Genomic DNA, 26,612 nt, shown 5'->3' with positions numbered 1-26,612 from the left:
GTGGGAAAGCCTCGTGGGAAAGCCTCGTGGGAAAGACTCGAGGGAAAACCATAGATCCTTTGATCCACGCGGCGGACTGCGTGACACTGCTGCTACCGCTCTGGAGGAAAGCGCAAGTGCATGCCCGCATTCGAGACGAGGACTGACTCCCCTGGGGAGACTCCAGAAGTACCCCAAGATCCATGTCAGCACTGGAGAGGAATCCTCAGGTTCCGGCCCCGACTCCACACAAGGTCTTAGGCCCCGGCATCGACGGGAGAGGAATCCCCAGAGGAACTCGCATGGGGACTGGCCTTTCCTGAGGCCACCAGAGCGGTTCCCTGAGGTCCTCGTCGTAAGTCGAGAGCACCTGCCGCAACTCGAGAAAATCCAGGAGGTTTTGCCCTCCAGGCGAGATGAGGCCCATTTCCGCTGAGGCTTCTCGAGGCCAATCACATCTAACCACTGGAACCTCCAAAGGGTCCTTCACACCATTGCTGCAACTCAAGAAGTTCCCCGACATACCCGTCTCCACTAGAGGGGAAGCACGTGGGGTCCCGCACACATCCAGGGGAGCCCCGTTTCCGCTTCCTAGCTCGAGATGAGGGATCCTTTCCCTGTTTCGTAGGGAAAGAATTCCCGGCGTTCCCGTCGCATCTAAAGAGGAGGCGCTCTCCACAGGAAAGGCGAGAGGAACTCCAGGGTCGTGCCACCATTCCAAGAGTCCCCCAGATGTGTCAGTCCATTCCAGAGGAACCTGTTTTCCCTGCACTGCCTTGACGTTCAAGCCGAGGATCGACTCCCACCACGTGTGCACGTGGGACAGCCCTGTGGGAAAGCCTCGTGGGAAAGCCTCGTGGGAAAGACTCGAGGGAAAACCATAGATCCTTTGATCCACGCGGCGGACTGCGTGACACTGCTGCTACCGCTCTGGAGGAAAGCGCAAGTGCATGCCCGCATTCGAGACGAGGACTGACTCCCCTGGGGAGACTCCAGAAGTACCCCAAGATCCATGTCAGCACTGGAGAGGAATCCTCAGGTTCCGGCCCCGACTCCACACAAGGTCTTAGGCCCCGGCATCGACGGGAGAGGAATCCCCAGAGGAACTCGCATGGGGACTGGCCTTTCCTGAGGCCACCAGAGCGGTTCCCTGAGGTCCTCGTCGTAAGTCGAGAGCACCTGCCGCAACTCGAGAAAATCCAGGAGGTTTTGCCCTCCAGGCGAGATGAGGCCCATTTCCGCTGAGGCTTCTCGAGGCCAATCACATCTAACCACTGGAACCTCCAAAGGGTCCTTCACACCATTGCTGCAACTCAAGAAGTTCCCCGACATACCCGTCTCCACTAGAGGGGAAGCACGTGGGGTCCCGCACACATCCAGGGGAGCCCCGTTTCCGCTTCCTAGCTCGAGATGAGGGATCCTTTCCCTGTTTCGTAGGGAAAGAATTCCCGGCGTTCCCGTCGCATCTAAAGAGGAGGCGCTCTCCACAGGAAAGGCGAGAGGAACTCCAGGGTCGTGCCACCATTCCAAGAGTCCCCCAGATGTGTCAGTCCATTCCAGAGGAACCTGTTTTCCCTGCACTGCCTTGACGTTCAAGCCGAGGATCGACTCCCACCACGTGTGCACGTGGGACAGCCCTGTGGGAAAGCCTCGTGGGAAAGCCTCGTGGGAAAGACTCGAGGGAAAACCATAGATCCTTTGATAAACGCGGCGGACTGCGTGACACTGCTGCTACCGCTCTGGAGGAAAGCACAAGTGCATGCCCGCATTCGAGACGAGGACTGACTCCCCTGGGGAGACTCCAGAAGTACCCCAAGATCCATGTCAGCACTGGAGAGGAATCCTCAGGTTCCGGCCCCGAGTCCACACAAGGTTTTAGGCCCCGGCATCGACGGGAGAGGGATCCCGAGAGGCCCCCGAGGAACTCGCATGGGGACTGGTTTTTCCTGAGGCCACCAGAGCGGGTCCCTGAGGTCCTCGTCGTAAGTCGAGATCACCTGCCGCAACTCGAGAAAATCCAGGAGGTTTTGCCCTCCCGGCGTGATGAGGCTCATTTCCGCTGAGGCTTCTCCAGGCTAATCACGTCTAAACACTGGAACTTCCAAAGATTCCTTCACACCCTTGCTGCAACTCAAGAAGTTCCCCGACATACCCGTCTGCACTCGAGAGGAAGCACGTGGGGTCCCGCACACATCCAGGGGAGCCCCGTTTCCGCCTCCTAGCTCGAGATGAGGGATCCTTTCCCTTTTCATAGGGAAAGAATTCCCGGCGTTCCCGTCGCATCTCAAGAGGAGGCGCTCTCCACAGGAAAGGCGAGAGGAACTCCAGGGTCGTGCCACCATTCCAAGAGTCCCCCAGATGTGTCAGTCCATTCCAGAGGAACCTGTTTTCCCTGCACTGCCTTGACGTTCAAGCCGAGGATCGACTCCCACCACGTGTGCACGTGGGACAGCCCTGTGAGAAAGCCTCGTGGGAAAGCCTCGTGGGAAAGACTCGAGGGAAAACCATAGATCCTTTGATCCACGCGGCGGACTGCGTGACACTGCTGCTACCGCTCTGGAGGAAAGCGCAAGTGCATGCCCGCATTCGAGACGAGGACTGACTCCCCTGGGGAGACTCCAGAAGTACCCCAAGATCCATGTCAGCACTGGAGAGGAATCCTCAGGTTCCGGCCCCGAGTCCACACAAGGTCTTAGGCCCCGGCATCGATGGGAGAGGAATCCCGAGAGGCCCCCGAGGAACTCGCATGGGGACAGGCCTTTCCTGAGGCCACCAGAGCGGTTCCCTGAGGTCCCCGTCGTAAGTCGAGAGCACCTGCCGCAACTCGAGAAAATCCAGGAGGTTTTGCCCTCCAGGCGAGATGAGGCCCATTTCCGCTGAGGCTTCTCGAGGCTAACCACGTCTAACCACTGGAACTTCCAAAGGGTCCTTCACACCCTTGCTGCAACTCAAGAAGTTCCCCGACATACCCGTCTCCACTCGAGAGGAAGCACGTGGGGTCCCGCACACATCCAGGGGAGCCCCGTTTCCGCCTCCTAGCTCGAGATGAGGGATCCTTTCCCTGTTTCGTAGGGAAAGAATTCCCGGCGATCCCGTCGCATATCAAGAGGAGGCGCTCTCCACAGGAAAGGGGAGAGGAACTCCAGGGTCGTGCCACCATTCCAAGAGACCCCCAGATGTGTCAGTCCATTACAGAGGAACCTGTTTTCCCTGCACTGCCTTGACGTTCAAGCCGAGGATCGACTCCCACCACGTGTGCACGTGGGACAGCCCTGTGGGAAAGCCTCGTGGGAAAGCCTCGTGGGAAAGACTCGAGGGAAAACCATAGATCCTTTGATCAACGCGGCGGACTGCGTGACACTGCTGCTACCGCTCTGGAGGAAAGCGCAAGTGCATGCCCGCATTCCAGACGAGGACTGACTCCCCTGGGGAGACTCCAGAAGTACCCCAAGATCCATGTCAGCACTGGAGAGGAATCCTCAGGTTCCGGCCCTGACTCCACACAAGGTCTTAGGCCCCGGCATCGACGGGAGAGGAATCCCCAGAGGAACTCGCATGGGGACAGGCCTTTCCTGAGGCCACCAGAGCGGTTCCCTGAGGTCCTCGTCGTAAGTCGAGAGCACCTGCCGCAACTCGAGAAAATCCAGGAGGTTTTGCCCTCCAGGCGAGATGAGGCCCATTTCCGCTGAGGCTTCTCGAGGCCAATCACATCGAACCACTGGAACCTCCAAAGGGTCCTTCACACCATTGCTGCAACTCAAGAAGTTCCCCGACATACCCGTCTCCACTAGAGGGGAAGCACGTGGGGTCCCGCACACATCCAGGGGAGCCCCGTTTCCGCTTCCTAGCTCGAGATGAGGGATCCTTTACCTGTTTCTTAGGGAAAGAATTCCCGGCGTTCCCGTCGCATCTCAAGAGGAGGCGCTCTCCACAGGAAAGGCGAGAGGAACTCCAGGGTCGTGACACCATTCCAAGAGTCCCCCAGATGTGTCAGTCCATTCCAGAGGAACCTGTTTTCCCTGCACTGCCTTGACGTTCAAGCCGAGGATCGACTCCCACCACGTGTGCACGTGGGACAGCCCTGTGGGAAAGCCTCGTGGGAAAGCCTCGTGGGAAAGACTCGAGGGAAAAACATAGATCCTTTGATCCATGCGGCGGACTGCGTGACACTGCTGCTACCGCTCTGGAGGAAAGCGCAAGTGCATGCCCGCATTCGAGACGAGGACTGACTCCCCTGGGGAGACTCCAGAAGTACCCCAAGATCCATGTCAGCACTGGAGAGGAATCCTCAGGTTCCGGCCCCGAGTCCACACAAGGTTTTAGGCCCCGGCATCGACGGAAGAGGGATCCCGAGAGGCCCCCGAGGAACTCGCATGGGGACTGGTTTTTCCTGAGGCCACCAGAGCGGGTCCCTGAGGTCCTCGTCGTAAGTCGAGATCACCTGCCGCAACTCGAGAAAATCCAGGAGGTTTTGCCCTCCCGGCGAGATGAGGCTCATTTCCGCTGAGGCTTCTCCAGGCTAATCACGTCTAAACACTGGAACTTCCAAAGGTTCCTTCACACCCTTGCTGCAACTCAAGAAGTTCCCCGACATACCCGTCTGCACTCGAGAGGAAGCACGTGGGGTCCCGCAAACATCCAGGGGAGCCCCGTTTCCGCCTCCTAGCTCGAGATGAGGGATCCTTTCCCTTTTTCATAGGGAAAGAATTCCCGGCGTTCCCGTCGCATCTCAAGAGGAGGCGCTCTCCACAGGAAAGGCGAGAGGAACTCCAGGGTCGTGCCACCATTCCAAGAGTCCCCCAGATGTGTCAGTCCATTCCAGAGGAACCTGTTTTCCCTGCACTGCCTTGACGTTCAAGCCGAGGATCGACTCCCACCACGTGTGCACGTGGGACAGCCCTGTGGGAAAGCCTCGTGGGAAAGCCTCGTGGGAAAGACTCGAGGGAAAACCATAGATCCTTTGATCCACGCGGCGGACTGCGTGACACTGCTGCTACCGCTCTGGAGGAAAGCGCAAGTGCATGCCCGCATTCGAGACGAGGACTGACTCCCCTGGGGAGACTCCAGAAGTACCCCAAGATCCATGTCAGCACTGGAGAGGAATCCTCAGGTTCCGGCCCCGACTCCACACAAGGTCTTAGGCCCCAGCATCGATGGGAGAGGAATCCCGAGAGGCCCCCGAGGAACTCGCATGGGGACAGGCCTTTCCTGAGGCCACCAGAGCGGTTCCCTGAGGTCCCCGTCGTAAGTCGAGAGCACCTGCCGCAACTCGAGAAAATCCAGGAGGTTTTGCCCTCCAGGCGAGATGAGGCCCATTTCCGCTGAGGCTTCTCGAGGCTAATCACGTCTAACCACTGGAACTTCCAAAGGGTCCTTCACACCCTTGCTGCAACTCAAGAAGTTCCCCGACATACCCGTCTCCATTCGAGAGGAAGCACGTGGGGTCCCGCACACATCCAGGGGAGCCCCGTTTCCGCCTCCTAGCTCGAGATGAGGGATCCTTTCCCTGTTTCGTAGGGAAAGAATTCCCGGCGATCCCGTCGCATATCAAGAGGAGGCGCTCTCCACAGGAAAGGGGAGAGGAACTCCAGGGTCGTGCCACCATTCCAAGAGACCCCCAGATGTGTCAGTCCATTACAGAGGAACCTGTTTTCCCTGCACTGCCTTGACGTTCAAGCCGAGGATCGACTCCCACCACGTGTGCACGTGGGACAGCCCTGTGGGAAAGCCTCGTGGGAAAGCCTCGTGGGAAAGACTCGAGGGAAAACCATAGATCCTTTGATCAACGCGGCGGACTGCGTGACACTGCTGCTACCGCTCTGGAGGAAAGCGCAAGTGCATGCCCGCATTCGAGACGAGGACTGACTCCCCTGGGGAGACTCCAGAAGTACCCCAAGATCCATGTCAGCACTGGAGAGGAATCCTCAGGTTCCGGCCCCGACTCCACACAAGGTCTTAGGCCCCGGCATCGACGGGAGAGGAATCCCGAGACGCCCCCGAGGAACTCGCATGGGGACTGGCCTTTCCTGAGGCCACCAGAGCGGGACCCTGAGGTCCTCGTCGTAAGTCGAGAGCACCTGCCGCAACTCGAGAAAATCCAGGAGGTTTTGCCCTCCAGGCAAGATGAGGCCCATTTCCGCTGAGGCTTCTCGAGGCTAATCACATCTAACCACTGGAACTTCCAAAGGGTCCTTCACACCCTTGCTGCAACTAAAGAAGTTCCCCGACATACCCGTCTCCACTCGAGGGGAAGCACGTGGGGTCCCACACACTTCCAGGGGAGCCCCGTTTCCGCCTCCTAGCTCGAGATGAGGGATCCTTTCCCTGTTTCGTAGGGAAAGAATTCCCGGCGTTCCCGTCGCATCTCAAGAGGAGGCGCTCTCCACAGGAAAGGCGAGAGGAACTCCAGGGTCATGCCACCATTCCAAGAGTCCCCCAGATGTGTCAGTCCATTCCAGAGGAACCTGTTTTCCCTGCACTGCCTTGACGTTCAAGCCGAGGATCGACTCCCACCACGTGGGCACGTGGGACAGCCCTGTGGGAAAGCCTCGTGGGAAAGCCTCGTGGGAAAGACTCGAGGGAAAACCATAGATCCTTTGATCCACGCGGCGGTCTGCGTGACACTGCTGCTACCGCTCTGGAGGAAAGCGCAAGTGCATGCCCGCATTCGAGACGAGGACTGACTCCCCTGGGGAGACTCCAGAAGTACCCCAAGATCCATGTCAGCACTGGAGAGGAATCCTCAGGTTCCGGCCCCGACTCCACACAAGGTCTTAGGCCCCGGCATCGACGGGAGAGGAATCCCCAGAGGAACTCGCATGGGGACTGGCCTTTCCTGAGGCCACCAGAGCGGTTCCCTGAGGTCCCCGTCGTAAGTCGAGATCACCTGCCTCAACTCGAGAAAATCCAGGAGGTTTTGCCCTCCCGGCGAGATGAGGCTCATTTCCGCTGAGGCTTCTCCAGGCTAATCACGTCTAAACACTGGAACTTCCAAAGGTTCCGTCACACCCTTGCTGCAACTCAAGAAGTTCCCCGACATACCCGTCTCCACTCGAGAGGAAGCACGTGGGTTCCCGCACACATCCAGGGGAGCCCCGTTTCCGCCTCCTAGCTCGAGATGAGGGATCCTTTCCCTGTTTCGTAGGGAAAGAATTCCCGGCGTTCCCGTCGCATCTCAAGAGGAGGTGCTCTCCACAGGAAAGGCGAGAGGAACTCCAGGGTAGTGCCACCATTCCAAGAGTCCCCCAGATGTGTCAGTCCATTCCAGAGGAACCTGTTTTCCCTGCACTGACTTGACGTTCAAACCGAGGATCGACTCCCACCACGTGTGCACGTGGGACAGCCCTGTGGGAAAGCCTCGTGGGAAAGCCTCGTGGGAAAGACTCGAGGGAAAACCATAGATCCTTTGATCCACGCGGAGGACTGCGTGACACTGCTGCTACCGCTCTGGAGGAAAGCGCAATGCATGCCCGCATTCGAGACGAGGACTGACTCCCCTGGGGAGACTCCAGAAGTACCCCAAGATCCATGTCAGCACTGGAGAGGAATCCTCAGGTTCCGACCCCGACTCCACACAAGGTCTTAGGCCCCGGCATCGACGGGAGAGGAATCCCGAGACGCCCCCGAGGAACTCGCATGGGGACTGGCCTTTCCTGAGGCCACCAGAGCGGTTCCCTGAGGTCCCCGTCGTAAGTCGAGAGCACCTGCCGCAACTCGAGAAAATCCAGTAGGTTTTGCCCTCCAGGCGAGATGAGGCCCATTTCCGCTGAGGCTTCTCGAGGCCAATCATATCTAACCACTGGAACTTCCAAAGGGTCCTTCACACCATTGCTGCAACTCAAGAAGTTCCCCGACATACCCGTCTCCACTCGAGAGGAAGCACGTGGGTTCCCGCACACATCCAGGGGAGCCCCGTTTCCGCCTCCTAGCTCGAGATGAGGGATCCTTTCCCTGTTTGGTAGGGAAAGAATTCCCGGCGTTCCCGTCGCATCACAAGAGGAGGCGCTCTCCACAGGAAAGGCGAGAGGAACTCCAGGGTCGTGACACCATTCCAAGAGTCCCCCAGATGTGTCAGTCCATTCCAGAGGAACCTGTTTTCCCTGCACTGCCTTGACGTTCAAGCCGAGGATCGACTCCCACCACGTGTGCACGTGGGACAGCCCTGTGGGAAAGCCTGGTGGGAAAGCCTCGTGGGAAAGACTCGAGGGAAAACCATAGATCCTTTGATCCACGCGGCGGACTGCGTGACACTGCTGCTACCGCTCTGTAGGAAAGCGCAAGTGCATGCCCGCATTCGAGACGAGGACTGACTCCCCTGGGGAGACTCCAGAAGTACCCCAAGATCCATGTCAGCACTGGAGAGGAATCCTGAGGTTCCGGCCCCGACTCCACACAAGGTCTTAGGCCCCGGCATCGACGGGAGAGGAATCCCGAGAGGCCCCCGAGGAACTCGCATGGGGACTGGCCTTTCCTGAGGCCACCAGAGCGGGTCCCTGAGGTCCCCGTCGTAAGTCGAGAGCACCTGCCGCAACTCGAGAAAATCCAGGAGGTTTTGCCCTCCAGGCGAGATGAGGCCCATTTCCGCTGAGGCTTCTCGAGGCTAATCACGTCTAACCACTGGAACTTCCAAAGGGTCCTTCACACCGTTGCTGCAACTCCAGAAGTTACCCGACATACCCGTCTCCACTCGAGAGGAAGCACGTGGGTCCCGCACACATCCAGGGGAGCCCCGTTTCCGCCTCCTAGCTCGAGATGAGGGATCCTTTCCCTGTTTCGTAGGGAAAGAATTCCCGGCGTTCCCGTCGCATCTCAAGAGGAGGCGCTCTCCACAGGAAAGGCGAGAGGAACTCCAGGGTCGTGCCACCATTCCAAGAGTCCCCCAGATGTGTCAGTCCATTCCAGAGGAACCTGATTTCCCTGCACTGCCTTGACGTTCAAGCCGAGGATCGACTCCCACCACGTGTGCACGTGGGACAGCCCTGTGGGAAAGCCTCGTGGGAAAGCCTCGTGGGAAGACTCGAGGGAAAACCATAGATCCTTTGATCCATGCGGCGGACTGCGTGACACTGCTGCTACCGCTCTGGAGGAAAGCGCAAGTGCATGCCCGCATTCGAGACGAGGACTGACTCCCCTGGGGAGACTCCAGAAGTACCCCAAGATCCATGTCAGCACTGGAGAGGAATCCTCAGGTTCCGGCCCCGAGTCCACACAAGGTCTTAGGCCCCGGCATCAACGGGAGAGGGATCCCGAGAGGCCCCCGAGGAACTCGCATGGGGACTTGTTTTTCCTGAGGCCACCAGAGCGGGTCCCTGAGGTCCTCGTCGTAAGTCGAGATCACCTGCCGCAACTCGAGAAAATCCAGGAGGTTTTGCCCTCCCGGCGAGATGAGGCTCATTTCCGCTGAGGCTTCTCCAGGCTAATCACGTCTAAACACTGGAACTTCCAAAGGTTCCTTCACACCCTTGCTGCAACTCAAGAAGTTCCCCGACATACCCGTCTGCACTCGAGAGGAAGCACGTGGGGTCCCGCACACATCCAGGGGAGCCCCGTTTCCGCCTCCTAGCTCGAGATGAGGGATCCTTTCCCTTTTTCATAGGGAAAGAATTCCCGGCGTTCCCGTCGCATCTCAAGAGGAGGCGCTCTCCACAGGAAAGGCGAGAGGAACTCCAGGGTCGTGCCACCATTCCAAGAGTCCCCCAGATGTGTCAGTCCATTCCAGAGGAACCTGTTTTCCCTGCACTGCCTTGACGTTCAAGCCGAGGATCGACTCCCACCACGTGTGCACGTGGGACAGCCCTGTGGGAAAGCCTCGTGGGAAAGCCTCGTGGGAAAGACTCGAGGGAAAACCATAGATCCTTTGATCCACGCGGCGGACTGCGTGACACTGCTGCTACCGCTCTGTAGGAAAGCGCAAGTGCATGCCCGCATTCGAGACGAGGACTGACTCCCCTGGGGAGACTCCAGAAGTACCCCAAGATCCATGTCAGCACTGGAGAGGAATCCTCAGGTTCCGGCCCCGACTCCACACAAGGTCTTAGGCCCCGGCATCGATGGGAGAGGAATCCCGAGAGGCCCCCGAGGAACTCGCATGGGGACAGGCCTTTCCTGAGGCCACCAGAGCGGTTCCCTGAGGTCCCCGTCGTAAGTCGAGAGCACCTGCCGCAACTCGAGAAAATCCAGGAGGTTTTGACCTCCAGGCGAGATGAGGCCCATTTCCGCTGAGACTTCTCGAGGCTAATCACGTCTAACCACTGGAACTTCCAAAGGGTCCTTCACACCCTTGCTGCAACTCAAGAAGTTCCCCGACATACCCGTCTCCACTCGAGAGGAAGCACGTGGGGTCCCGCACACATCCAGGGGAGCCCCGTTTCCGCCTCCTAGCTCGAGATGAGGGATCCTTTCCCTGTTTCGTAGGGAAAGAATTCCCGGCGATCCCGTCGCATATCAAGAGGAGGCGCTCTCCACAGGAAAGGGGAGAGGACTCCAGGGTCGTGCCACCATTCCAAGAGACCCCCAGATGTGTCAGTCCATTACAGAGGAACCTGTTTTCCCTGCACTACCTTGACGTTCAAGCCGAGGATCGACTCCCACCACGTGTGCACGTGGGACAGCCCTGTGGGAAAGCCTCGTGGGAAAGCTTTGTGGGAAAGACTCGAGGGAAAACCATAGATCCTTTGATCAACGCGGCGGACTGCGTGACACTGCTGCTACCGCTCTGGAGGAAAGCGCAAGTGCATGCCCGCATTCGAGACGAGGACTGACTCCCCTGGGGAGACTCCAGAAGTACCCCAAGATCCATGTCAGCACTGGAGAGGAATCCTCAGGTTCCGGCCCCGACTCCACACAAGGTCTTAGGCCCCGGCATCGACGGGAGAGGAATCCCGAGAGGCCTCCGAGGAACTTGCATGGGGACTGGCCTTTCCTGAGGCCACCAGAGCGGGTCCCTGAGGTCCTCGTCGTAAGTCGAGAGCACCTGCCGCAACTCGAGAAAATCCAGGAGGTTTTGCCCTCCAGGCGAGATGAGGCCCATTTCCGCTGAGGCTTCTCGAGGCTAATCACATCTAACCACTGGAACTTCCAAAGGGTCCTTCACACCCTTGCTGCAAATAAAGAAGTTCCCCGACATACCCGTCTCCACTCGAGGGGAAGCACGTGGGGTCCCACACACTTCCAGGGGAGCCCCGTTTCCGCCTCCTAGCTCGAGATGAGGGATCCTTTCCCTGTTTCCTAGGGAAAGAATTCCCGGCGTTCCCGTCGCATCTCAAGAGGAGGCGCTCTCCACAGGAAAGGCGAGAGGAACTCCAGGGTCGTGACACCATTCCAAGAGTCCCCCAGATGTGTCAGTCCATTCCAGAGGAACCTGTTTTCCCTGCACTGCGTTGACGTTCAAGCCGAGGATCAACTCCCACCACGTGGGCACGTGGGACAGCCCTGTGGGAAAGCGTCGTGGGAAAGCCTCGTGGGAAAGACTCGAGGGAAAACCATAGATCCTTTGATCCACGCGGCGGACTGCGTGACACTGCTGCTACCGCTCTGGAGGAAAGCGCAAGTGCATGCCCGCATTCGAGACGAGGACTGACTCCCCTGGGGAGACTCCAGAAGTACCCCAAGATCAATGTCAGCACTGGAGAGGAATCCTCAGGTTCCGGCCCCGACTCCACACAAAGTCTTAGGCCCCGACATCGATGGGAGAGGAATCCCGAGACGCCCCCGAGGAACTCGCATGGGGACAGGCCTTTCCTGAGGCCACCAGAGCGGTTCCCTGAGGTCCCCGTCGTAACTCGAGAGCACCTGCCGCAACTCGAGAAAATCCAGGAGGTTTTGCCCTCCAGGCGAGATGAGGCCCATTTCCGCTGAGGCTTCTCGAAGCCAATCACATCTAACCACTGGAACCTCCAAAGGGTCCTTCACACCATTGCTGCAACTCAAGAAGTTCCCCGACATACCCGTCTCCACTCGAGGGGAAGCACGTGGGGTCCCGCACACATCCAGTGGAGCCCCGTTTCCGCCTCCTAGCTCGAGATGAGGGATCCTTTCCCTGTTTGGTAGGGAAAGAATTCCCGGCGTTCCCGTCACATCTCAAGAGGAGGCGCTCTCCACAGGAAAGGCGAGAGGAACTCCAGGGTCGTGCCACCATTCCAAGAGTCCCCCAGATGTGTCAGTCCATTCCAGAGGAACCTGTTTTCCTGCACTGCCTTGACGTTCAAGCCGAGGATCGACTCCCACCACGTGTGCACGAGGGATAGCCCTGTGGGAAAGCCTCGTGGGAAAGCCTCGTGGGAAAGACTCGAGGGAAAACCATAGATCCTTTGATCCACGCGGCGGACTGAGTGACACTGCTGCTACCGCTCTGGAGGAAAGTGCAAGTGCATGCCCGCATTCGAGACGAGGACTGAATCACCTGGGGAGACTCCAGAAGTACCCCAAGATCCATGTCAGCACTGGAGAGGAATCCTCAGGTTCCGGTCCCGACTCCACACAAGGTCTTAGGCCCCGGCATCGACGGGAGAGGAATCCCGAGACGCCCCCGAGGAATTCGCATGGGGACTGGCCTTTCCTGAGGCCACCAGAGCGGGTCCCTGAGGTCCCCGTCGTAAGTCGAGAGCACCTGCCGCAACTCGAGAAAATCCAGGAGGTTTTGCCCTCCAGGCGAGATGAGGCCCATTTCCGCTGAGGCTTCTCGAGGCCAATCACATCTAACCACTGGAACTTCCAAAGGATCCTTCACACCATTGCTGCAACTCAAGAAGTTCCCCGACATACCCGTCTCCACTCGAGAGGAAGCACGTGGGGTCCCGCACACATCCACGGGAGCCCCGTTTCCGCCTCCTAGCTCGAGATGAGGGATCCTTTCCCTGTTTCGTAGGGAAAGAATTCCCGGCGTTCCCGTCGCATCTCAAGAGGAGGCGCTCTCCACAGGAAAGGCGAGAGGAACTCCAAGGTCGTGCCACAATTCCAAGAGTCCCCCAGATGTGTCAGTCCATTCCAGAGGAACCTGTGTTGCCTGCACTGCCTTGACGTTCAAGCTGAGGATCGACTCCCACCACGTGTGCACGTGGGACAGCCCTGTGGGAAAGCCTCGTGGGAAAGCCTCGTGGGAAAGACTTGAGGGAAAACCATAGATCCTTTGATCCACGCGGCGGACTGCGTGACACTGCTGCTACCGCTCTGGAGGAAAGCGCAAGTGCATGCCCGCATTCAAGACGAGGACTGACTCCCCTGGAGAGACTCCAGAAGTTCCCCAAATTCCATGTCAGCACTGGAGAGGAATCCTCAGGTTCCGGCCCCGACTCCACACAAGGTCTTAGGCCCCGGCATCGACGGGAGAGGAATCCCGAGAGGCCCCCGAGGAACTCGCATGGGGACTGGCCTTTCCTGAGGCCACCAGAGCGGGTCCCTGAGGTCCCCGTCGTAAGTCGAGAGCACCTGCCGCAACTCGAGAAAATCCAGGAGGTTTTGCCCTCCAGGCGAGATGAGGCCCATTTCCGCTGAGGCTTCTCGAGGCCAATCACGTCTAACCACTGGAACTTCCAAAGGGTCATTCACACCCTTGCTGCAACTCAAGAAGTTCCCCGACATACCCGTCTCCACTCGAGACGAAGCACGTGGCTCCCGCACACATCCAGGGGAGCCCCGTTTCCGCCTCCTAGCTCGAGATGAGGGATCCTTTCCCTGTTTCGTAGGGAAAGATTTCCCGGCGTTCCCGTCGCATCTCAAGAGGAGGCGCTCTCCACAGGAAAGGCGAGAGGAACTCCAGGGTCGTGCCACCATTCCAAGAGTCCCCCAGATGTGTCAGTCCATTCCAGAGGAACCTGTTTTCCCTGCACTGCCTTGACGTTCAAGCCGAGGATCGACTCCCACCACGTGTGCACGTGGGACAGCCCTGTGGGAAAGCCTCGTGGGAAAGCCTCGTTGGAAAGACTCGAGGGAAAACCATAGATCCTTTGATCCACGCGGCGGACTGCATGACACTGCTGCTACCGCTCTGGAGGAAAGCGCAAGTGCATGCCCGCATTCGAGACGAGGACTGACTCCCCTGGGGAGACTCCAGAAGTACCCCAAGATCCATGTCAGCACTGGAGAGGAATCCTCAGGTTCCGGCCCCGACTCCACACAAGGTCTGAGGCCCCGGCATCGACGGAAGTGGAATCCTGAGAGGCCCCCGAGGAACTCGCATGGGGACTGGCCTTTCCTGAGGCCACCAGAGCGGGTCCCTGAGGTCCCCGTCGTAAGTCGAGAGCACCTGCCGCAACTCGAGAAAATCCAGGAGGTTTTGCTCTCCAGGCGAGATGAGGCCCATTTCCGCTGAGGCTTCTCGTGGCTAATCACGTCTAACCACTGGAACTTCCAAAGGGTCCTTCACACCCTTGCTGCAACTCAAGAAGTTCCCCGACATACCCGTCTGCACTCGAGAGGAAGCACGTGGGTCCCGCACACATCCAGGGGAGCCCTGTTTCCGCCTCGTACTCGAGATGAGGGATCCTTGCCCTGTTTCGTAGGGAAAGAATTCCCGGCGTTCCCGTCGCATCTCAAGAGGAGGCGCTCTCCACAGGAAAGGCGAGAGGAACTCCAGGGTCGTGCCACCATTCCAAGAGTCCCCCAAATTTGTCAGTCCATTCCAGAGGAACCTGTTTTCCCTGCACTGCCTTGACGTTCAAGCCGAGGATCGACTCCCACCACGTGTGCACGTGGGACAGCCCTGTGGGAACGCCTCGTGGGAAAGCCTCGTGGGAAAGACTCGAGGGAAAACCATAGATCCTTTGATCCACGCGGCGGACTGCGTGACACTGCTGCTACCGCTCTGGAGGAAAGCGCAAGTGCATGCCCGCATTAGAGACGAGGACTGACTCCCCTGGGGAGACTCCAGAAGTACCCCAAGATCCATGTCAGCACTGGATAGGAATCCTCAGGTTCCGGCCCCGGCTCCACACAAGGTCTTAGGCCCCGGCATCGACGGGAGAGGAATCCCCAGAGGAACTCGCATGGGGACCCCGGCATCCACGGGAGAGTAATCCCGAGAGGCCCCCGAGGAACTCGCATGGGGACTGGCCTTTCCTGAGGCCACCAGAGCGGGTCCCTGAGGTCCCCGTCGTAAGTCGAGAGCACCTGCCGCAACTCGAGAAAATCCAGGAGGTTTCGCCCTCCAGGCGAGATGAGGCCCATTTCCGCTGAGGCTTCTCGAGGCCAATCACATCTAACCACTGGAATTTCCAAAGGGTCCTTCACACCCTTGCTACAACTCAAGAAGTTCCCCGACATACCCGTCTCCACTCGAGAGGATGCACGTGGGGTCCCGCACACATCCAGGGGAGCCCCGTTTCCGCCTCCAGCTCGAGATGAGGGATCCTTTCCCTGTTTCGTAGGGAAAGAATTCCCGGCGTTCCCGTCGCATCTCAAGAGGAGGCGCTCTCCACAGGAAAGGCGAGAGGAACTCCAGGGTCGTGACACCATTCCAAGAGTCCCCCAGATGTGTCAGTCCATTCCAGAGGAACCTGTTTTCCCTGCACTGCCTTGACGTTCAAGCCGAGGATCGACTCCCACCACGTGTGCACGTGGGACAGCCCTGTGGGAAAGCCTCGTGGGAAAGCCTCGTGGGAAAGCCTCGAGGGAAAACCATAGATCCTTTGATCCACGCGGCGGACTGCGTGACACTGCTGCTACCGCTCTGGAGGAAAGCGCAAGTGCATGCCCGCATTCGAGACGAGGACTGACTCCCCTGGGGAGACTCCAGAAGTACCCCAAGATCCATGTCAGCACTGGAGAGGAATCCTCAGGTTCCGGCCCCGACTCCACACAAGGTCTTAGGCCCCGGCATCGACGGGAGAGGAATCCCCAGAGGAACTCGCATGGGGACTGGCCTTTCCTGAGGCCACCAGAGCGGGTCCCTGAGGTCCCCGTCGTAAGTGGGGAGCACCTGCCGCAACTCGAGAAAATCCAGGAGGTTTTGCCCTCCAGGCGAGATGAGGCCCATTTCCGCTGAGGCTTCTCAAGGCCAATCACATCTAACAACTGGAACTTCCAAAGGGTCCTTCACACCCTTGCTGCAACTCAAGAAGTTCCCCGACATACCCGTCTCCATTCTAGAGGAAGCACGTGGGGTCCCGCACACATCCAGGGGAGCCCCGTTTCCGCCTCCTAGCTCGAGATGAGGGATCCTTTCCCTGTTTCGTAGGGAAAGAATTCCCGGCGTTCCCGTCGCATCTCAAGAGGAGGCGCTCTCCACAGGAAAGGCGAGAGGAACTCCAGGGTCGTGCCACCATTCCAAGAGTCCCCCAGATGTGTCAATCCATTCCAGAGGAACCTGTTTTCCCTGCACTGCCTTGACGTTCAAGCCGAGGATCGACTCCCACCACGTGTGCACGTGGGACAGCCCTGTGGGAAAGCCTCGTGGGAAAGCCTCGTGGGAAAGACTCGAGGGAAAACCACAGATCCTTTGATCCACGCGGCGGACTGCGTGACACTGCTGCTGCCGCTCTGGAGGAAAGCGCAAGTGAATGTCCGCCTTCGAGACGAGGACTGACTCCCCTGGGGAGACTCCAGAAGTACCCCAAGATCCATGTCAGCACTGGAGAGGAATCCTCAGGTTCCAGGCCCGACTCCACACAATGTCTTAGGCCCCGGCATCGACGGGAGAGGAATCCCGAGAGGCCCCCGAGGAACTCGCATGGGGACTGGCCTTTCCTGAGGCCACCAGAGCGGGTCCCTGAGGTCCCCGTCGTAAGTGGAGAGCACCTGCCGCAACTCGAGAAAATCCAGGAGGTTTTGCCCTCCAGGCGAGATGAGGCCCATTTCCGCTGAGGCTTCTCGAGGCCAATCACATCTAACCACTGGAACTTCCAAAGGGTCCTTCACACCCTTGCTGCAACTCAAGAAGTTCCCCGACATACCCGTCTCCACTCTAGAGGAAGCACGTGGGGTCCCTCACACATCCAGGGGAGCACGGTTTCCGCCTCCTAGCTCGAGATGAGGGATCCTTTCCCTGTTTAGTAGGGAAAGAATTCCCGGCGTTCCCGTCGCATCTCAAGAGGAGGCGCTCTCCACAGGAAAGGCGAGAGGAACTCCAGGGTCGTGCCACCATTCCAAGAGTCCCCCAGATGTGTCAGTCCATTCCAGAGGAACCTGTTTTCCCTGCACTTCCTTGACGTTCAAGCCGAGGATCGACTCCCACCACGTGTGCACGTGGGACAGCCCTGTGGGAAAGCCTCGTGGGAAAGCCTCGTGGGAAAGACTCGAGGGAAATCCATAGATCCTTTGATCCACGCGGCGGACTGCGTGACACTGCTGCTACCGCTCTGGAGGAAAGCGCAAGTGCATGCCCGCATTCGAGACGAGGACTGACTAACCTGGGGAGACTCCAGAAATACCCCAAGATCCATGTCAGCACTGGAGAGGAATCCTCAGGTTCCGGCCCCGACTCCACACAAGGTCTTAGGCCCCGGCATCGACGGGAGTGGAATCCCGAGAGGCCCCCGAGGAACTCGCATGGGGACTGTCCTTTCCTGAGGCCACCAGAGCGGGTCCGTGAGGTCCCCGTCGTAAGTCGAGATCACCTGCCGCAACTCGAGAAAATCCAGGAGGTTTTGCCCTCCAGGCGAGATGAGGCCCATTTCCGCTGAGGCTTCTCGAGGCCAATCACATCTAACCACTGGAACTTCCAAAGGGTCCTTCACACCCTTGCTGCAACTCAAGAAGTTCCCCGACATACCCGTCTGCACTCGAGAGGAAGCACGTGGTGTCCCGCACACATCCAGGGGAGCCCCGTTTCCGCCTCCTAGCTCGAGATGAGGGATCCTTTCCCTGTTTTGTAGGGAAAGAATTCCCGGCGTTCCCGTCGCATCTCAAGAGGAGGCGCTCTCCACAGGAAAGGCGAGAGGAACTCCAGGGTCGTGCCACCATTCCAAGAGTCCCCCAGATGTGTCAGTCCATTCCAGAGGAACCTGTTTTCCCTGCACTGCCTTGACGTTCAAGCCGAGGATCGACTCCCACCACGTGTGCACGTGGGACAGCCCTGTGGGAAAGCCTCGTGGGAAAGCCTCGTGGGAAAGACTAGAGGGAAAACCATAGATCCTTTGATCCACGCGGCGGACTGCGTGACACTGCTGCTACCGCTCTGGAGGAAAGCGCAAGTGCATGCCCGCATTCGAGACGAGGACTGACTCCGCTGGGGAGACTCCAGAAGTACCCCAAGATCCATGTCAGCACTGGAGAGGAATCCTCAGGTTCCGGCCCCGACTCCACACAAGATCGTAGGCCCCGGCATCGATGGGAGTGGAATCCTGAGAGGCCCCCGAGGAACTCGCATGGGGACTGGCCTTTCCTGAGGCCACCAGAGCGGGTCCCTGAGGTCCCCGTCGTAAGTCGAGAGCACCTGCCGCAACTCGAGAAAATCCAGGAGGTTTTGCCCTCCAGGCGAGATGAGGCCCATTTCCGTTGAGGCTTCTAGTGGCTAATCACGTCTAACCACTGGAACTTCCAAAGGGTCCTTCACACCGTTGCTGCAACTCAAGAAGTTCCCCGACATACCCGTCTCCACTCGAGACGAAGCACGTGGGGTCCCGCACACATCCAGGGGAGCCCCGTTTCCGCCTCCTAGCTCGAGATGAGGGATCCTTTCCCTGTTTCGTAGGGAAAGAATTCCCGGCGTTCCCGTCGCATCTCAAGAGGAGGCGCTCTCCACAGGAAAGGCGAGAGGAACTCCAGGGTCGTGCCACCATTCCAAGAGTCCCCCAGATGTGTCAGTCCATTCCAGAAGAACCTGTTTTCCCTGCACTGCCTTGACGTTCAAGCCGAGGATCGACTCCCACCACGTGTGCACGTGGGACAGCCCTGTGGGAAAGCCTCGTGGGAAAGCCTCGTGGGAAAGACTCGAGGGAAAACCATAGATCCTTTGATCAACGCGGCGGACTGCGTGACACTGCTGCTACCGCTCTGGAGGAAAGCGCAAGTGCATGCCCGCATTCGAGACGAGGACTGACTAACCTGGGGAGACTCCAGAAGTACCCCAAGATCCATGTCAGCACTGGAGAGGAATCCTCAGGTTCCGGCCCCGACTCCACACAAGGTCTTAGGCCCCGGCATCGACGGGAGAGGAATCCCGAGAGGCCCCCGAGGAACTCGCATGGGGACTGGCCTTTCCTGAGGCCACCAGAGCTGGTCCCTGAGGTCCCCGTCGTAAGTCGAGAGCACCTGCCGCAACTCGAGAAAATCCAGGAGGTTTTGCCCTCCAGGCGAGATGAGGCCCATTTCCGCTGAGGCTTCTCGAGGCCAATCACGTCTAACCACTGGAACTTCCAAAGGGTCCTTCACACCCTTGCTGCAACTCAAGAAGTTCCCCGACATACCCGTCTGCACTCGAGAGGAAGCACGTGGTGTCCCGCACACATTCAGGGGAGCCCCGTTTCCGCCTCCTAGCTCGAGATGAGGGATCCTTTCCCTGTTTCGTAGGGAAAGAATTCCCGGCGTTCCCGTCGCATCTCAAGAGGAGGCGCTCTCCACAGGAAATGCGAGAGGAACTCCAGGGTCGTGACACCATTCCAAGAGTCGCCCAAATGTGTCAGTCCATTCCAGAGGAACCTGTTTACCCTGCACTGCCTTGACATTCAAGCCGAGGATCGACTCCCACCACGTGTGCACGTGGGACAGCCCTGTGGGAAAGCCTCGTGGGAAAGCCTCGTGGGAAAGACTCGGGGGAAAACCATAGATCCTTTGATCCACGCGGCGGACTGCGTGACACTGCTACTACCGCTCTGGAGGAAAGCGCAATGCATGCCCGCATTCGAGACGAGGACTGACTCCCCTGGGGAGACTCCAGAAGTACCCCAAGATCCATGTCAGCACTGGAGAGGAATCCTCAGGTTCCGGCCCCGACTCCACACAAGGTCTTAGGCCCCGGCATCGACGGGAGAGGAATCCCGAGAGGCCCCCGAGGAACTCGCATGGGGACTGGTCTTTCCTGAGGCCACCAGAGCGGGTCCCTGAGGTCCCCGTCGTAAGTCGAGAGCACCTGCCGCAACTCGAGAAAATCCAGGAGGTTTTGCCCTCCAGGCGAATGAGGCCCATTTCCGCTGAGGTTTCTCGAGGCCAATCACATCTAACCACTGGAACTTCCAAAGGGTCCTTCACACCATTGCTGCAACTCAAGAAGTTCCCCGACATACCCGTCTCCACTCGAGAGGAAGCACGTGGTGTCCCGCACACATCCAGGGGAGCCCCGTTTCCGCCTCCTAGCTCGAGATGAGGGATCCTTTCCCTGTTTCGTAGGGAAAGAATTCCCGGCGTTCCCGTCGCATCTCAAGAGGAGGCGCTCTCCACAGGAAAGGCGAGAGGAACTCCAGGGTCGTGCCACCATTCCAAGAGTCCCCCAGATGTGTCAGTCCATTCCAGAGGAACCTGTTTTCCCTGCACTGCCTTGAGGTTCAAGCCGAGGATCGACTCCCACCACGTGTGCACGTGGGACAGCCCTGTGGGAAAGCCTCGTGGGAAAGCCTCGTGGGAAAGATTCGAGGGAAAACCATAGATCCTTTGATCCACGCGGCGGACTGCGTGACACAGCTGCTACCGATCTGGAGGAAAGCGCAAGTGCATGCCCGCATTCAAGACGAGGACTGACTCCCCTGGGGAGACTCCAGAAGTACCCCAAGATCCATGTCAGCACTGGAGAGGAATCCTCAGGTTCCGGCCCCGACTCCACACAAGGTCTTAGGCCCCGGCATCGACGGGAGAGGAATCACGAGAGGCCCCCGAGGAACTCACATGGGGACTGGCCTTTCCTGAGGCCACCAGAGCGGGTCCCTGAGGTCCCCGTCGTAAGTCGAGAGCACCTGCCGCAACTCGAGAAAATCCAGGAAGTTTTGCCCTCCAGGCGCGATGAGGCCCATTTCCGCTGAGGCTTCTTGAGGCTAATCACGTCTAACCACTGGAACTTCCAAAGGGTCCTTCACACCCTTGCTGCAACTCAAGAAGTTCCCCGACATACCCGTCTCCACTCGAGAGGAAGCACGTGGTGTCCCGCACACATTCAGGGGAGCCCCGTTTCCGCCTCCTAGCTCGAGATGAGGGATCCTTTCCCTGTTTCGTAGGGAAAGAATTCCCGGCATTCCCGTCGCATCTCAAGAGGAGGCGCTCTCCACAGGAAAGGCGAGAGGAACTCCAGGGTCGTGACACCATTCCAAGAATCCCCCAGATGTGTCAGTCCATTCCAGAGGAACCTGTTTTCCCTGCACTGCCTTGACGTTCAAGCCGAGGATCGACTCCCACCACGTGTGCACGTGGGACAGCCCTGTGGGAAAGCCTCGTGGGAAAGCCTCGTGGTAAAGACTCGAGGGAAAACCATAGATCCTTTGATCCACGCGGCGGACTGCGTGACACTGCTGCTACCGCTCTGTAGGAAAGCGCAAGTGCATGCCCGCATTCGAGACGAGGACTGACTCCCCTGGGGAGACTCCAGAAGTACCCCAAGATCCATGTCAGCACTGGAGAGGAATCCTGAGGTTCCGGCCCCGACTCGACACAAGGTCTTAGGCCCCGGCATCGACGGGAGAGGAATCCCGAGAGGCCCCCGAGGAACTCGCATGGGGACTGGCCTTTCCTGAGGCCACCAGAGCGGGTCCCTGAGGTCCCCGTCGTAAGTCGAGAGCACCTGCCGCAACTCGAGAAAATCCAGGAGGTTTTGCCCTCCAGGCGAGATGAGGCCCATTTCCGCTGAGGCTTCTCGAGGCTAACCACGTCTAAACACTGGAACTTCCAAAGGGTCCTTCACACCCTTGCTGCAACTCAAGAAGTTCCCCGACATACCCGTCTGCACTCGAGAGGAAGCACGTGGGGTCCCGCACACATCCAGGGGAGCCCCGTTTCCACCTCCTAGCTCAAGATGAGGGATCCTTTCCCTGTTTCGTAGGGAAAGAATTCCCGGCGTTCCCGTCGCATCTCAAGAGGAGGCGCTCTCCACAGGAAAGGCGAGAGGAACTCCAGGGTCGTGACACCATTCCAAGAGTCCCCCAGATGTGTCAGTCCATTCCAGAGGAACCTGTTTTCCCTGCACTGCCTTGACGTTCAAGCCGAGGATCGACTCCCACCACGTGTGCACGTGGGACAGCCCTGTGGGAAAGCCACGTGGGAAAGCCTCGTGGGAAAGACTCGAGGGAAAAACATAGATCCTTTGATCCATGCGGCGGACTGCGTGACACTGTTGCTACCGCTCTGGAGGAAAGCGCAAGTGCATACCCGCATTCGAGACGAAGACTGACTCCCCTGGGGAGACTCCAGAAGTACCCCAAGATCCATGTCAGCACTGGAGAGGAATCCTCAGGTTCCGGCCCCGAGTCCACACAAGGTCTTAGGCCCCGGCATCGACGGGAGAGGGATCCCGAGAGGCCCCCGAGGAACTCGCATGGGGACTCGTTTTTCCTGAGGCCACCAGAGCGGGTCCCTGAGGTCCTCGTCGTAAGTCGAGATCACCTGCCGCAACTCGAGAAAATCCAGGAGGTTTTGCCCTCCCGGCGAGATGAGGCTCATTTCCGCTGAGGCTTCTCCAGGCTAATCACGTCTAAACACTGGAACTTCCAAAGGTTCCTTCACACCCTTGCTGCAACTCAAGAAGTTCCCCGACATACCCGTCTGCACTCGAGAGGAAGCACGTGGGGTCCCGCACACATCCAGGGGAGCCCCGTTTCCGCCTCCTAGCTCGAGATGAGGGATCCTTTCCCTTTTTCATAGGGAAAGAATTCCCGGCGTTCCCGTCGCATCTCAAGAGGAGGCGCTCTCCACAAGAAAGGCGAGAGGAACTCCAGGGTCGTGCCACCATTCCAAGAGTCCCCCAGATGTGTCAGTCCATTCCAGAGGAACCTGTTTTCCCTGCACTGCCTTGACGTTCAAGCCGAGGATCGACTCCCACCACGTGTGCACGTGGGACAGCCCTGTGGGAAAGCCTCGTGGGAAAGCCTCGTGGGAAAGACTCGAGGGAAAACCATAGATCCTTTGATCCACGCGGCGGACTGCGTGACACTGCTGCTACCGCTCTGGAGGAAAGCGCAAGTGCATGCCCGCATTCGAGACGAGGACTGACTCCCCTGGGGAGACTCCAGAAGTACCCCAAGATCCATGTCAGCACTGGAGAGGAATCCTCAGGTTCCGGCCCCGACTCCACACAAGGTCTTAGGCCCCGGCATCGATGGGAGAGGAATCCCGAGAGGCCCCCGAGGAACTCGCATGGGGACAGGCCTTTCCTGAGGCCACCAGAGCGGTTCCCTGAGGTCCCCGTCGTAAGTCGAGAGCACCTGCCGCAACTCGAGAAAATCCAGGAGGTTTTGCCCTCCAGGCGAGATGAGGCCCATTTCCGCTGAGGCTTCTCGAGGCTAATCACGTCTAACCACTGGAACTTCCAAAGGGTCCTTCACACCCTTGCTGCAACTCAAGAAGTTCCCCGACATACCCGTCTCCACTCGAGAGGAAGCACGTGGGGTCCCGCACACATCCAGGGGAGCCCCGTTTCCGCCTCCTAGCTCGAGATGAGGGATCCTTTCCCTGTTTCGTAGGGAAAGAATTCCCGGCGATCCCGTCGCATATCAAGAGGAGGCGCTCTCCACAGGAAAGGGGAGAGGAACTCCAGGGTCGTGCCACCATTCCAAGAGACCCCCATATGTGTCAGTCCATTCCAGAGGAACCTGTTTTCCCTGCACTGCCTTGACGTTCAAGCCGAGGATCGACTCCCACCACGTGTGCACGTGGGACAGCCCTGTGGGAAAGCCTCGTGGGAAAGCCTCGTGGGAAAGACTCGAGGGAAAACCATAGATCCTTTGATCAACGCGGCGGACTGCGTGACACTGCTGCTACCGCTCTGGAGGAAAGCGCAAGTGCATGCCCGCATTCGAGACCAGGACTGACTCCCCTGGGGAGACTCCAGAAGTACCCCAAGATCCATGTCAGCACTGGAGAGGAATCCTCAGGTTCCGGCCCCGACTCCACACAAGGTCTTAGGCCCCGGCATCGACGGGAGAGGAATCCCGAGACGCCCCCGAGGAACTTGCATGGGGACTGGCCTTTCCTGAGGCCACCAGAGCGGGTTCCTGAGGTCCTCGTCGTAAGTCGAGAGCACCTGCCGCAACTCGAGAAAATCCAGGAGGTTTTGCCCTCCAGGCGAGATGAGGCCCATTTCCGCTGAGGTTTCTCCAGGCTAATCACATCTAACCACTGGAACTTCCAAAGGGTCCTTCACACCCTTGCTGCAACTAAAGAAGTTCCCCGACATACCCGTCTCCACTCGAGGGGAAGCACGTGGGGTCCCACACACTTCCAGGGGAGCCCCGTTTCCACCTCCTAGCTCGAGATGAGGGATCCTTTCCCTGTTTCTTAGGGAAAGAATTCCCGGCGTTCCCGTCGCATCTCAAGAGGAGGCGCTCTCCACAGGAAAGGCGAGAGGAACTCCAGGGTCATGCCACCATTCCAAGAGTCCCCCAGATGTGTCAGTCCATTCCAGAGGAACCTGTTTTCCCTGCACTGCCTTGACGTTCAAGCCGAGGATCGACTCCCACCACGTGGGCACGTGGGACAGCCCTGTGGGAAAGCCTCGTGGGAAAGCCTCGTGGGAAAGACTCGAGGGAAAACCATAGATCCTTTGATCCACGCGGCGGACTGCGTGACACTGCTGCTACCGCTCTGGAGGAAAGCGCAAGTGCATGCCCGCATTCGAGACGAGGACTGACTCCCCTGGGGAGACTCCAGAAGTACCCCAAGATCCATGTCAGCACTGGAGAGGAATCCTCAGGTTCCGGCCCCGACTCCACACAAGGTCTTAGGCCCCGGCATCGACGGGAGAGGAATCCCCAGAGGAACTCGCATGGGGACTGGCCTTTCCTGAGGCCACCAGAGCGGTTCCCTGAGGTCCCCGTCGTAAGTCGAGAGCACCTGCCGCAACTCGAGAAAATCCAGGAGGTTTTGCCCTCCAGGCGAGATGAGGCCCATTTCCGCTGAGGCTTCTCGAGGCCAATCACATCTAACCACTGGAACCTCCAAAGGGTCCTTCACACCATTGCTGCAACTCAAGAAGTTCCCCGACATACCCGTCTCCACTAGAGGGGAAGCACGTGGGGTCCCGCACACATCCAGGGGAGCCCTGTTTCCACTTCCTAGCTCGAGATGAGGGATCCTTTCCCTGTTTCGTAGGGAAAGAATTCCCGGCGTTCCCGTCGCATCTCAAGAGGAGGCGCTCTCCACAGGAAAGGCGAGAGGAACTCCAGGGTCGTGCCACCATTCCAAGAGTCCCCCAGATGTGTCAGTCCATTCCAGAGGAACCTGATTTCCCTGCACTGCCTTGACGTTCAAGCCGAGGATCGACTCCCACCACGTGTGCACGTGGGACAGCCCTGTGGGAAAGCCTCGTGGGAAAGCCTCGGGGGAAGACTCGAGGGAAAACCATAGATCCTTTGATCCACGCGGCGGACTGCGTGACACTGCTGCTACCGCTCTGGAGGAAAGCGCAAGTGCATGCCCGCATTCGAGACGAGGACTGACTCCCCTGGGGAGACTCCAGAAGTACCCCAAGATCCATGTCAGCACTGGCGAGGAATCCTCAGGTTCCGGCCCCGACTCCACACAAGGTCTTAGGCCCCGGCATCGACGGGAGAGGGATCCCGAGAGGCCCCCGAGGAACTCGCATGGGGACTGGCTTTTCCTGAGGCCTCCAGAGAGGGTCTCTGAGGTCCCCGTCGTAAGTCGAGATCACCTGCCGCAACTCGAGAAAATCCAGGAGGTTTTGCCCTTCAGGCGAGATGAGGCTCATTTCCTCTGAGGCTTCTCGAGGCTAACCACGTCTAAACACTGGAACTTCCAAAGGGTCCTTCACACCCTTGCTGCAACTCAAGAAGTTCCCCGACATACCCGTCTGCACTCGAGAGGAAGCACGTGGGGTCCCGCACACATCCAGGGGAGCCCCGTTTCCACCTCCTAGCTCGAGATGAGGGATCCTTTCCCTGTTTCGTAGGGAAAGAATTCCGGGCGTTCCCGTCGCATCTCAAGAGGAGGCGCTCTCCACAGGTAAGGCGAGAGGAACTCCAGGGTCGTGACACCATTCCATGAGTCCCCCAGATGTGTCAGTCCATTCCAGAGGAACCTGTTTTCCCTGCACTGCCTTGACGTTCAAGCCGAGGATCGACTCCCACCACGTGTGCACGTGGGACAGCCCTGTGGGAAAGCCTCGTGGGAAAGCCTCGTGGGAAAGACTCGAGGGAAAAACATAGATCCTTTGATCCATGCGGCGGACTGCGTGACACTGCTGCTACCGCTCTGGAGGAAAGCGCAAGTGCATGCCCGCATTCGAGACGAGGACTGACTCCCCTGGGGAGACTCCAGAAGTACCCCAAGATCCATGTCAGCACTGGAGAGGAATCCTCAGGTTCCGGCCCCGAGTCCACACAAGGTCTTAGGCCCCGGCATCGACGGGAGAGGGATCCCGAGAGGCCCCCGAGGAACTCGCATGGGGACTGGTTTTTCCTGAGGCCACCAGAGCGGGTCCCTGAGGTCCTCGTCGTAAGTCGAGATCACCTGCCGCAACTCGAGAAAATCCAGGAGGTTTTGCCCTCCCGGCGAGATGAGGCTCATTTCCGCTGAGGCTTCTCCAGGCTAATCACGTCTAAACACTG

The sequence above is a fragment of the Ovis canadensis genome, chromosome 26 (assembly GCF_042477335.2).
Source record: "Ovis canadensis isolate MfBH-ARS-UI-01 breed Bighorn chromosome 26, ARS-UI_OviCan_v2, whole genome shotgun sequence".
Classification (NCBI taxonomy): Eukaryota; Metazoa; Chordata; class Mammalia; order Artiodactyla; family Bovidae; genus Ovis; species Ovis canadensis.
The sequence above is the reverse complement of the archived record's forward strand: the minus strand, read 5'-3'. Positions refer to the sequence as shown.